Here is a 14,059-nt window from a genome sequence, read left to right on the forward strand (position 1 = left end):
ACAAAACTGTGCCTAATACCTTGACCCAGCAAAACCATTACTAGGTCTGAATCCCAAAGAGATCGGAAGGAGGAAAGGACCCATATGTATGAAAATATTTATAGCAGCTCTTTTCATGGTGGCAAAGAACTGGAAATTAAAGGAAAGTCCATCAATGGCGGAAGAGCTGAACAAGTCGTGGTAAATGACTATGACAGGAAACATTATATTATACTGAAGCAAATGAAGAGCAAAGCGGTTTCAGAAAAACCTGGGAAAACTTCTATGAACTGATGACAAAGTAAAGTATGTAGAACCAGAGGCACATTGCATATAGTAACAGCAAGATTTTATGATGACTGGTCTAGGAATGACGCAACTACTAGATGAAAAATGCAACCCACCTCCCTAGAAAGAGCTGATGTATTGAGTACTGATTGGAGCAGACTTTTTCCTTTTTTTGCAATATGACTAATATGGAAATGTTTTACATCACTTCACATGTATAAATGACAAACAGCTTGCCTTCTGTCTCTGTCCCCATCATCCTTGCTCTCCTCTTGATTCACTGTCACTTCTTCCTCTTGGATCTTTTCCTCCTTCCTGGCTCTGCCTCTACAGTTCTACTGTTCCTTTTGCCCTTTCCTAGACAATTGGCTATTCCTTACCCCTAAAATGAATGTCTCCAGGCTCTGTCCATGGTCTCCAGACTCTAACTCTCTCCATTCTCTAAGTAAGGGGAGTTCGGTCATCTCTACACCAACTTCAAAATTTTCATCTCCAACTCCATCTCTCCTTTGAAATCCAGGACCACATCTCTATTTATCTGCAGAACATCAACTGGCTGAGCCACAGGTACCTGACACTTAACATGTCTAAAAGGGAGATTATTATCTCACTCTCTAATCAGTGTCCTCCCCCACACTTCCCAAGACCTAGACATACTGCAGGGCTGTTTGGGGCTGACATACTGTTCTGTTGAATCATGTTAAGCCTGCAGTCCACTAAAGGTTTCTAGCTTTTCCCCATACAAACTGCAATCTAGCCATGCCTCCACTTTACAGAGTGGATTTTTTAAAAGCAGTCCAACAGACACAGCCAATGTTACAAAATTATTTCTCTTTTCATCTTGTGTTTTAGCCCAATGTTTTGGCTTCTTCTAGATGCTTCTGAATGCTTATCAGCCCTCCAACTCTTTAGGTGCTCCAGGTTCCTTCAATATCATGCAGTCAGTGACTTCTGGGTAAACATGGCAGCAATGTAGACCCAGGACTCTTTCTCTCCTCACCACCTACGGATATAGACTACCCCAAAAGGCCAAAAGAACCAAATTCATATGAACAAAGGGACTCTACAGTAGGACATAGAATTGAAGGTATGTGGGATTTGGGCATCTCCACGCTATAAGAGGATGAAAAAGCTTCCACCAAAACTTGAGCTCACCTACCCTCCTCCCCCACCCCACCTACAGAGCCAGAGTCAGAGCCAGCACACTCTAGAATCAGTGAGTGAGCGAGAGGCACCTCTAGGTTCTTGGCAGCTGACTAAGACAACCAAAGACCTACCCCTGAGAGCAGCTAGACATGAAACCATGGCAAGCTGAAGAGCCCAGACCTTGGGCACCTGTGGGAAGATGGCACAGAGAAGGGCAGGAAACAGTAGAAGCTTCAGAGACTTGAGAGGTGGCCTCAGGCAAAAATCTTGCTCCTTAGCTCCATAATAGAAAGCCTGGCAGCCTCACTCAGATTTCTGACTGGAATGGGAAGGAAAAACCACCATAGCGATGGCAAACAGTGCCCAGGAACAACAACTTCCCAACACCAAGAAAACCAAGAAGAGGGGGTTGTCCCTGGATAATTTTTCTGTAGGAAAAATCCAGACTACAGAGGAAATAGCAGAAGAGGAAATTCAAATAAATGCACCAAAACCTTCCAAAAAAAAAAATGGAAATTGGCCACAAGCTTTTGAAGAATATAAATCAGAACTTATCAAAAAGATGGAAGCCTTCTGGCAAGAAAAATGGGAAATAGTTCAAAAAAGAAAATAACAGTTTAAAGGACAGGAACTCCCAATTAGAGAAACAGTTGGAAGTCACGAAAAGCAGGACAGACCAAACAGAAAAGGAAAAATCAAAAGATTATAACAGAAAACTAGTCCTTAAAGACCAGAATTAGGCAATTAGAAGCCAATGATCTTGCAAAACAGCAAGAATTAATAAAGCAAAGTCAAAAGATTGACAAAATAAAAGAAAACATAAAATATCTCAGACAAGATGACAGATGAGGAAAATAGATCACAAAGAGACGAAATGAGAATCAATGGTCTATCTGAAAACCCAGAAATAAACAGAAATCTTAACATCATACTACAAGAAATTATCCAAGAAAACTGCCCTCATGTTCTTGAACAAGGGGGTAAAATAGACATTGAAAGAGTTCATAGAATACCCTCTACATTAAATCCTCAAAAGACAACCCCAAGGAATGTAAATTGTCAAATTCAAGAGCTACCAAACTAAGGAGAAAATTTTACAAGAAGCCAAAAAGGAATAGTATCATGCAGTTTCCATTTTTCCACAGTTCACCTTACCAATGCTTCAAATTTGACATACCCAAACCAATATTCTTTCCTCTGGGCTCACTCTATTTCTGTTCAGGGTGTCCTCAATGTTTTGGTCACTTAGGCTCCCCACCTCAGACTGACCCTGACTCTTGCTCCATTCAACCACCTGCACTGGACCTCTTATCCCTTCTCTCTACTCATACAGTTTGATTGAGGCCCCTTTCACTTCTTCTGGTGCCTTCTCACACCAAATCCTAATGGTGCTCCTGTACCAAACTTTTCCCCTTCCTATGGTACATGTCGGACATAGCACTCCCATTCTTATCAATCTTCAATGGCTATATACCCCCTGGAGAAAGAACCAAAACCTCCTGACTCTGGCATTCAAAGCCCTCATAACAGTCTCAGCTCACCTCTCTAGCCTTACTTCATTAATTTCCTTTATTCTTGCTGTTTCAATCTAATGGACCTGGGTGAAACAGGTAGCACAGTGGCTAGTATCAAGAGAATGTGGGAGGGGGGACATCTGGGTAACTTAGTGGATTAAGAGTCAGGCCTAAAGATGGGAGGTCCTAGGTTCAAATCTGGCCTCAGACACTTCCAAGTTCTGTGACCCTGGGCAAGTCACTTAACTCCCATTGTGAAGCCCTTACCACTCTTCTGCCTTGAAACCAATACAGTATTGATTCCAAGACGGAAGGTAAGGGTTTAAAAAAAAAAAATCTGGGTTCAAATTCAGCCTCAGACACTTCCTAGCTGGGTGACCAAAGGCAGGTCATTTAACCCTTCTGTCTTAAAGTTTTATAAAACAGAAAGAGTTTAAAAAATAAAAACGGATCTATTAATAGTTGCCCAAACCCAATATTCCACCTTTGGTCTTTGCAACTGTATGTGGGGGAGGGGAGGAGGCTTCCTCCTCACTCTGCTTATAAAATCCTTACTTTCCACCATGGCCAGGTATCTATCACTCCTGCCATGAAAATGCACCTCCACCCAAATCCCTGCCTTTCTGCTCCTACTTCAAAATACCTGTTGTAAATCAGAGGTACATCATTGCAGAACTTTTAATGTTTACAGGGGTTTCTGTTTTGTTATAAGCCACCAATGGTCATTTTTTAAAGTTTTTCTATCAAAAAAGCATCACTTTACTATATTATACTTCCTTGTTCACAGAAGAAAACTTTCTTAAAGCAACAATAACCAAAAACACTCAACTGTGCATATACTGTGACCAGAACACCTTGAAAGCAGTTACCTCTTCATAGAAATTCTTTGGTTTTGTTTTTGGTTTTTTTTGGTATGGTCAGAATTCAATATTGCCACAACTACTCCAAATTCTTTCCATTTCTTTTGGAATAAAGTTTAGGTTTCCATTCTATTCAAATGATTATAATAGCTTCTAAAAGGAAATGACTTGGGAGCTTTCTATAGCTCATACTCATGAAATAGACAAAAATAATTAAAGGAAAATAAACGTGATGCTGACAGGGTTATAGAACAACAGGCATGTATTTACATCAAAGGTACAACTATATTTGAGCATTATCTGATAACACAGAATAAAAATTTAAAAAGTTGGGGGCAGCTGGGTGGCTCAGTGGATTAAGAGCCAGGCCTAGAGACAGGAGATCCTATGTTCAAATCTGGACTCAGTCACTTCCTAGCTGTGTGATCCTGGGCAAGTCACTTGACCCCCATTGCCTAGCCCAGGTGTCCCCAAACTTTTTACACAGGGGGCCAGTTCACTATCCCTCAGACCTTTGGAGGGCCAGACTATTAAAAAAACTATGAACAAATCTGTATTCTGCTGTCTGGGATAGCGGAGGCTACAGCGCTGGCTGGGATGGGCCTGTCACACCTTGCACAGGCCCATCACCACCACCACTATACCAGGCAGCAGTATACAGAATGCAGAATCCCCTCCCCCAGTTCCCCACTCACCATGCTCCCATTGTGCAGCCACATAATCCTTTGTGCGGCACCTCCTTCTTGTTCAGTTACTCTCAGAACAAGGCACCACGCAAAAGATTATGTCACCGGAAATAGTGCTGTACATGAGCAACGCTGTGCTTTGCAGAGCCACCACATACAGTGCTCCTCTTACTGACCACAAATGAAAGCGGTGCCCCTTCTGGAAGTGTGGTGGGGGCCAGATAAATGGCCTCAGGGGGGTCGTAGTTTGGGGACCCCTGGCCTAACCCTTACCACTCTTCTGCCTTGGAACCAATACACAGTATTGATTCCAAGACGGAAGGTAAGGGTTTTGTTTTTTTTTTAATTACAAAAGTTATCACCTTTTACCAAATAATTCCATCATTGGGAATATACTGAATTGTAAAAACAAAAAACCTGCTGGGCTACACATATCTGTAAAACTCTGAAAACCTAAATGTCCAACAATTAAATTAATGGTAGGTAGTACATAATATATTATAATGTAAACAGCTGAGAGGTATAAGCTACACAAAGAAATTTGAGAAATTATTCATGAATGATGCAAAGATAAAAAAGCACAAAACCAGAAGAATGGAGTAAACAAGAGAATGGACATGGACATGGACAATGATCCAACATCCTTCCTAGATAACCTAGTAATCAAACCACATTTGGTCATGCAAGGGCCCACTGGGAAGTACCACTTAGCCACTCAGTGCCAAGCCAAAGCATCCCAGGGCTCCAAACAAGGTGTATGTATGATGCCCATTTCCTATTGGCTAGGAAAGAGTCCAACTCTTCCTACCTCTCTTGCCTCACTGTTTTGATAAGACATCTGGTGACTGAGAAGTTCAGATGAAGACCCACAATTTTTCAAGGCCTAAACATGGGGGGTGAGGGGGGGGGGGTCCTGAAGTTAAGACAGCAAGTTCCATGGGGCCATCCCAAAAGTCTGCAGCAAAGTAAAGAACTTCCTCTTCCACTTTGGCCATACTTGGAGTGAACCCCAAAACAATCAAAGTAGGCCAATCTCCAAATCCAACTCCTCTGCTTCTGGGAATCTTTGACTAGAATTGACTACTCCAGATGCTCAAGACAACACCAAAGCACCACAATAGCAGAGCAAGGATCACAAAGGAGCAATTTCCCCCAACTTTCTCAGTAATAGATCAGAACCCATGGCCCGCCTATTCCACTAATTTCATCTGCTACTCGAAAAAGGCCAAAACAACCTCCCTAGGAGAGGGAGATGTTCTTTTTCCAAGATAAACCTGCCAAGTTCAAAATTTAAAAAATCAAGTCACCCAGGAACACTGAATCTTGACCACCCCAGAGCTGAATGAGTATTTTCTGCAAATGGCATGATGGTAGACTTTGAGAACCCTAGATTCAACTAAAAATTAACTGAAACAATGACTTTAGCCAAACTGCCAAATACAAAATAAACCATGAAAAAAATCAGCATTTCTATCTTCAGCCAACAAAATATAGCAGGAAAAGATAAAAAGGGAAATTCCATTTAAAGTAACTATTGGGTGGATAGAATACTTGGGAGTCTCCCTGACAAGACACATTGGAACTATGTAAATAAAACTTCAAAGCATTGTTTATGGAAATAAAGATCTAAATGACAGGGGAAATGGTAATTTTTCAAAAGAGTCAACTGAGCTGATAGAATAAAAATAAGAAAATACTTACTTTGTTTCGGTATCAGACCACACAACCGAAGGAACACATTACAGAAGGAAAAAAAAATCACAAATTCATGGATCTCAAGGGAAATAATGAAAAAAAATGTGAGAAGGAAGGAGACCTATCCTACAAAGCTATAATCGAAGCCGCTTAGTGTACCCAAAGACAGTTGGGCTGGGCAGGGCAACATCCAACTGAATTAGATTGAGACAACATCTCCAACCACATTCTAAGAGACACTCCCAAACAAATCCATGACTTTGATATAAAAAGGTCATTTCATACACAAACTTTTCTGATCTATGGATGGAGAACAAGGGCCTAACCAAAGACTTGAGAGATCACAGAAAAACAAATGCATGATTTTCATTACGTACAATTTAAAAGTTTTCACACAAATTCAATGAAGCTAAGATCAGAAGGGAAATAGTTAAGTTGGAAAATCTTTGCAGCCAATTTCTCTGGCCAAGGTCACATTTATATATAAAGATTTGATTCAGATTTTAAAGCACCATTCCCCAACTGATTAATGTCCAAAAAATATGAATAGGCAAGGTTCTCAAGGAATTCAAGCTATTTATAGCTATATGAAAAAAAAATGTAACAAATCACTAATGATTAGAGAAATGCAAATTAAAACAACTCTGAGATTCCACTTCATATCCATCAGACTAGCCAAGCTGACAAAAAAAGAAGATGGCAAACATTAGTGGGGCCTGGAGAAAATAGGCACAAGGCTATATACTAAGAGTGGAGCCATTCAGAAAAGCTATTTGGAACTAGTCCCCAAAAGTGACTGACCTGTGCATACCTTCTGCCCAGAGACATCAGACTAAGCCTACAGACAAAAAAAAAATCAAAGAGGGGGAAAATCCCATAAAACAAAAAAGAATGTAATTGCAATGACCAAGAAGAGCTGGAGAAAGTGCCCCTGCTTGCAACAAAGAGGGACTATCACACAGGGAGGGTATTTTACACACTGACTGGTTCAGTATGTACTTACTTAGTATTTTGGGATAAAGGTGGTCGTGTCAAAACAAAAAGTGTAATTTTCAAAGACCGTCTATTTACTTTTTTTTACATAGAATTTTACCAAACTTGATTATCTAGTTTCCAAAATAGATTCAAAACTGTAAATTAGAAAGAAGTGAGAAGAGCCCTGTGGCAGCAGTCTGACAGAAAGGGAGAAACTAATCAGCCATATATGAAGCCCAAGAGCTTGGGGGATGCTTCCTTTAGGGTGTCTGTGCTTTCCTGTGGTACAATCGATGAGGTTTCTAATGAGACCCCTGAAAGAGGACAAGACTTGAACCCTTTTCCCTGGCAGTATCCAGTCCAGCAGAGGTGACCCCAGAGACTCCCGGAGGAGTACACGCTCAGGCAGGCCCTGACAGACCAGAAAGGTCCCTTCAGGGATAGGCTTGGCTACAGGGATTGCAGGCCCAACCCAAAAGGGCAGCACCACCCAGCTGGTCACCGGGTCATTCATTTCTCATGAAAACTCATATAATCATCTGCTAACATGTTGGTGTTCTGATCTGCTGGAATGATGGTGGCATCCAGAGCTAGCAAGTCATGGATCTTAAAAATCCAGAAATGCCTCCAACTGGGAAAGTTTCTTCTAATGGATATAAATTTCCTTCAAAAGCATTATCAGTTAAAAAAAAGTAACCCTTACCTTCAATCTTAGAATTAATTCTGTATATTGGTTCCAAGGCAAAAGAGTGGTAAGGGCTAGACAATGGGGGCTAAATGATTCGTCCAGGGTCACACAGCTAGGAAGTGTCTGAGGTCAGATTTGAACCCAGGACCTCTGATCAGTAGGCCTGGCTCTGAGCCACCTAGCTGCCCCCAGCATTACCATTTTTAAATGGAACTACACAATCTAAACCAAGACAGAACAGTGGCTACAACAATGGAGGCAGTTAAGGAGTTTGTAGAAACGAGTTTTAGAGGAAAGGAAGCTTCATGTGTGTAGAAGAGCTCATCCCTCTGGTGAATGAGTGACGCTGACCAGAAGTCAGGTGAGAGAGGGCAAGCAAGGAGATGCACCTACCTTCCTTCATTGCAGAAGCAGGGAATTAGGGGCGCAGGATCAAGCATGCACTGGCCGAGGTGGCCGAGGTGAGGTGACCGAGGTAGGGTGTGTTTGGCAGAAGAGCTCCTCCTTTTCTCCTTTAAGTGTATTCAAAAGGACAGCTTGCTGGGGAGGGAGGGAAAGAAGCAGGAAAATAGTCAGAAATGAATGGGATCCATCAAAAAGATTATTTTTAAATGGAAGTTTTCAAAACAAGCTTTCAGGCCTTCCTCATTTTTCACCTTGGGCTCCCTCAAGTGGTACTCTTCCTTCAATACCTTTCCAGCCAACATGTCATAGTTCTACACCAATTTATAAACCACCACTGGGTAGTTTTTACTCAGTTCCCAAGAGGCACCAGAGTCTGGAGAACACTATCCTGATGTCCTAGCTGCTGCTGCTTTAAATTCTGCAAAGCACTTTACATTAACATCTCAATTTGGCCTGTGACAGAGGGAAATTGAGACCCTCAGACTAATGGATTTGTTCCTAGAAAATACTAGAGGCAGAATTTGAACCCAGGTCTTGCTGATTCTGCTTAGAACTCTATCTGGGGTCTCTTCTTCCCTTAATGACCTTCTATGCTAAGAATTCTCAAGTCTCACCTTTCCTGCCCCAACCTCTCTGCTGACTTCCAGTCTCACATTTCTAACTGCCTTTCAGACACCTTGTACTAGATGCCCAAGAAACATCTTAAACATGCCCCAAACTGAATTCATGATCTGACCTTCCTTTTTCCTGTCAAGGACATCCCCCTCCCGACAGGCCCTTACAACCTAGAATCATGCTGGACTTTCACCATCCCCCCCCAGGCTTGCCACTCCCATCCATCACCTCTGCAACTCCTCTCAACCATGCTGCCTTCTCTCCTCTTGACACTACCCCCACCCTGGTAGAGACCCTCATCACCTCAAACCTGGACTACAGCAATAGCTGGCACACAAGACTCTCCACTCTGGACCATCCCCTATTCAGCCACCAGTGATTTTCCTAAAACCAGGGCTGACAATAAAAGAGCTACCATTTCTAGAGCACTTACTGTGTGCTTATCTTATTTGAACCTCACAATAATCCTGGGAGGCAGGCACTATTATAATCATCATCTCTATTTTATAGATAAGGAAACTGAGGCAAATGGAGGTTAAGTGACTTGACCAGGGTCATGTAGCTAGACAGTGTCTGAGGTAGCCCCCACCCCCACCCCCAATATAAACTCTTCCTGGCCTTCTTACCATTCCTTATACAAGATTTCTCCTCCAGATCTCTGCCTCCTGGCTTCCTTCAAGCCTCAGCTGAAGTCCTGCTTTCTGCAAGAAGCCTTTCCAGTCTCCTTTATCTTAGGTTCTTCCCTCTGAGACTACCCTACTTTATCCTCTGTATCTTGTTTTAGGGCAGCCAAGTGGTGAAGTGGATAGAGTATCAGGCCTGAAGTCAGGAAGACTCACTTCCTGAGTTCAAATCCAGCCTCACACAGGTCCTAATTGGGTGACCCTGGGAAAGCCTCTGCCTCAGTTTCCTCATCTGTCAAATGGACAGGCAAAGGAAATGGCCAACTCCTCCACAATCTCTGCCAGGAAACCCCCAGATGGGGTCACAGAGTGTCAGACAGAACTAAAAAACAACAATATATCAACTGTATACAGAGTATCTGTTTGCACAGCATCTCCGTTAGACTGTGAGCTCCTTGAGGGTGGAGCGGTTGGTTTTTCACCTTTCTTTGCCTCCCCAGAGCTGGGGGTGTTTTGTGGTCAGTGTGCACCTCATTTCAGCAGCTGTAAGATGGCTGGAGAGACTGGAAGCCCAAAGTGAGTTGGTGAAGAATGCCACTGATGAGACTCAGCAACTGACTGCTTTGGGTCTGGCTGTGGCCTGAGATGGTGCCTCTGGAGTGGTGGGAAGAGGACAGACGCCCTCAACAGACATGGCCAGGTTGGGAGGAGGGATGAGATGAGCTCCATTTTGGATGTAACTTCAATGGAGATGCCTACAGGACATCTCCAGGCAGCTCAGAAGGACAGTGAAGTGTAAATCTGGGAGTCGTCTGCAGAGAAGAGAAACTGAACTCAAGGTAGCTCTTGAGTCACTGAGAGGACAGAGAAAAGAGTGTGGGGAGAGGGAAGATGGGAGGAAACAAGGAAGGGAGAGAGAAGGAAGAAAGGAAACACAGGAGGACAGGGGGGAAGGAAGGGGGAAGGAAACACCAGAGGGAGGGAGAAGGGAATCATCAGAGAACAGGGTCATGGCAAGTCAGGGAAGACAAAGTATCGAGGAGGGAGACTGTCAGTGTTCAAGGCCATGAAATTTGTAGTTGCTTGACAAGTGTTTACTAAGAGAATACTACTAAAAACGTGGCCTACGCCCTCCAGGAGATTACATTCTACCAGAAAGACAACATGGAGATAAATAATAGGTGGGGGAAAGCCTGTGTTTACAGAGTAAAAGGAAGGAGGTGGTAGTGGTGACTGCAGCTGCTGCTTCTCCTTGTTTTCAGAGAAGGTGACTGAGCCACAAAGTCTCTTTTCCAGTCACTGAAATCCAGAAGCAAGCCTAGGGGATGACCTTGGGGATGAGAGGCCCTGAAAAGGTCTTAGCAAGGCCTCCAGCAAAGCTACTGGTACTCCTTGAATATCCATAATCTCAGAGGGAAGGCATTTGGGAGGGGGGGAGGTTAAGGGAAAGGCAGGGAAAGGCAAAGTCAAAGGCAGGAGATGAAGCACTTAAAACTCTTCATATTGGGTTGACAACTGCCTTTTCTTAATGTCAATTTAATTCTGCTTATGCTCTCAATTTTGTGAAGGAAGCCAATAAAGCTAAGATAGGAAGGAGAGCATTTCAAATGCCAAGGGCCATGCATACAAAGGGAAACACATAGGAGAGAAATGAGTGTCCTTTGGAAGGGGCAAAATCAGTCAAGGAGGTAAAGTAAGAAGCCTGGAAAGGTGTGAAGGTCCTATATGACAGGGAAGAGGGAGCCACTGGAGTTTACTGGGTTTAAGCAGACCTACACTTTAGAAAAATAATTTTGGAGACAAATAGGAGGAGAAAGAGACTCGAGGCAGGAAGGGAGGCTTTTTGGTCTCAAGACCCCTTTATCCTCTTAACAATTCCTGAAGACTCCCCAAATCATTTGTTCATGTTACATAAATAACATCTGTGCTATCATGAAAGTAGATTTGATCCTTTGGACCCCCTAAAAGGGGGTTCCCAGGCTCTGAGGACATCAGGCAATGAGTGGCCCCTCCGCTGGGTAGTGGTGAGGAAGGTGGCTATCTGAAGGAGGACTGAGCTTAGGGCAGCTCTCTAGGAACAGCCAAGTCAGGAAGATGAAGGATCTGAGGGGAAAAAGAATGTCTTGTTTTGGAATGGAAGAGGAGATGCCATGTCTGCTTTGGGATGGCCAAAAGGCCTTGCAGGAAGAAGTCAGGAGAGAAGAAAGAAATAAAAAAAAGAGGATGAATCATAATCAAAATAATAGAGGAAAAAGAGCAAGTGACCAAGCCACGGGAGGGCACCTAAAGCTAGAGGGTGTGACCCAGATGAAGATCCTCAAAGCACTGTCATCCAGAGGAGCTGTCATCCAAGAGAAGCAGTATTCAAGAGTGGGGGATTGGCAGAGTCCAAGGCTGTAGAGGCCAAAAAGAAAGAGGCTCAGGAGGAAGTCTATCTGAAAACCTGGGAGAGAGGTCACAAGATCTAAGGGTCTGAACAAAAGCTGAGAGATGCAAGGCTAGGCCATGAGCGTATAGCAGGGTAAGCCATGGCACCATTCTCAAGCGGCCTGTTCCTAAGGAAAGATAGAAAATGAAATCCTTCCCAGTATATGCAGACAGTCAAGGTGCTCCTTCGTCAGGAAAGGGCATGGTGAAGCACTTTACACACATGATCATACTCAATCCTCAGAATAGCCTTGGGAGTGCCTAGAGATGGGAGGTCCTGGGTTCAAATCTGACCTCAGACACTTCCCAGCTGTGGGACCCTGGGCAAGTCACTTAACCCTCATGACCTAGCCCTCACCACTCTTCTGCCTTAGAATTAATTCCAAGACAGAAGGTACAGGCTTTAAAAACAAAACAAACAAACAAACAAACAAAAGAATAGCCTTGAGATTACCCCCATTTTACCCTTGAGGGAATTGAGGCAGACAGAGATTGATTAAGTGGCTTGTCCAGGGACACAAAGCTAAGGGTCTGAGGCTAGACTTGAACTCTGGTCTCCATGGCTCCAGGCTTAGCACTCCGATGATAAACAAACTCCCAGGTAAGGAAAGTTCTTCTGCCAGTGCAAGTTAGCATCTTTTCAACAATTTAAGTTTCCTAGCTGTAGTCCTTGGAATTTTTTGTCAGAGACCTTATTTTTAAATGCATAAAATAAAGTTTGCAGGAATACAATGGAAACCAATGTTATCAAACTAAAAATATCATTATGTTTCTCCTCCCAAGTTCCAGGAGCCCTCAGACTCCAGGGTCAAATTCCAGCCTTAGGCAGTGCCCTTAGAGGCCTAAGCTCCCACAGCCAGGAAGTAAGAGGTGGGTTTTAAACGGAGTTCTTCCAGTCTGAAACCAACTCCCTCTCTCACCACTACCCTGCACTGTCTAATTTGTAAGAGGTACATTCATTTTTGTACAAAGGAAAGCTAGTAAGGTGCCTTCAAAAAAACTCTCAGATTGATTTACTCTTTCACTCCACCTATCAGCATTACCTTCCACAGTATGAATCTCTGAGATGAACTTGGGTGGAGCAGTGGATTAGAGAGCATGTGGCCTGTGAGTCAGAAGATCTGAGTTCAATTCCTTAGCCGATGACTAGCTGTGTGACCCTGGATAAGTCATAGAACTTGTATGAGAATAGTAATAGCATCTACCTCCCAGGGTTGTTATGAGGCTGAAATGAGATTAATATTTGCAAAGAGCTTTTAAAGAACTCCAAAAATGCTAGCTAGCTAGCTAGTTAATGAGATTTTAATTATAGTTTCTTCTTTATTCTATCTAGCCAGGCTGAAACTCAAAGAAAATCTCTCTTAACAAATTGTGACCCAAATGGGTGATGGACAGAAGGACCTAAGGCTAACCTGGGCTTTCCATCCTTCTGAAAGGTCAGTGACTGGGTCCATTCCCAGCACAGAATGGAGAAGATGAAATGAAAAAGCGGCACCATCACCTTTCTCAAGTCATTTTATTAATGGGTTTGGTTTAGATTTCATTCTTCCAAGGAAGGGTTAGAGAATAGAAGAGATATTCAATGTGGGTCCAGGCCTTGGGTTTGGTTCCTGCTTCTGCTGCTAACAATCTGGGATGACCCTGAGCAAGTCTCACTTCTCTGGGACTCAGCTTCCTCAGGATGAGATGATATCTAAGGTCCCTCCAAATTCTAAAATCCTACATGGAGCTCCCAGATAAGACCCCAAAGTACAAAAACTTCAAGGGAACAAAAAAGGGGTCCCAGGGGCTCCTGCAATATCAGAAACAAATCATCAGCTATTTAGAGGAGGATTTGAGTCTCACTGGGTACTTCCACAGCAGAGGACATCAGTCACTGATAAATAACTAATAGCAACATGTCCATGTTCTCCTGAGCATGGGGATTTCTTGGGATTCTCTGTCCCCCCAAAATCAGTGCTTCATTGATGCCTCCTCAGATACTTGACAGCTTCAGGTACAGCATGTCCCAAAAGTCTTTGGACAGCTTTAAAGATGGCACTACAGCAGTGAGGCTGAGGAGATGTCGAGTGGAACACCACCACCAATGTGGAGTCCAGGCCCATCCTGTAAATCATCCCCTGACTTCTGAAATGCTTTAGGATCTTTCTAGACAAAG

The 14,059-nt window shown here is 43.2% G+C and overlaps 1 protein-coding gene across 4 annotated transcripts in view; it reads right to left on the reverse strand.

The window, feature by feature from the left end:
• Nucleotides 1–14,059, reverse strand: part of PPP6R3 (protein phosphatase 6 regulatory subunit 3) — a 101,694-nt gene that overhangs the window by 84,096 nt on the left and 3,539 nt on the right. For all 4 annotated transcript variants that reach the window (XM_056801185.1, XM_056801184.1, XM_056801183.1 and 1 more), the window contains exon 3: nt 8,225–8,371. The gene's annotated coding sequence lies outside the window, so the exon portion shown is untranslated. The remainder of the gene's footprint in view (nt 1–8,224; nt 8,372–14,059) is intronic.

This window comes from Monodelphis domestica, chromosome 6, assembly GCF_027887165.1.
Source record: "Monodelphis domestica isolate mMonDom1 chromosome 6, mMonDom1.pri, whole genome shotgun sequence".
Lineage (NCBI taxonomy): Eukaryota > Metazoa > Chordata > Mammalia > Didelphimorphia > Didelphidae > Monodelphis > Monodelphis domestica.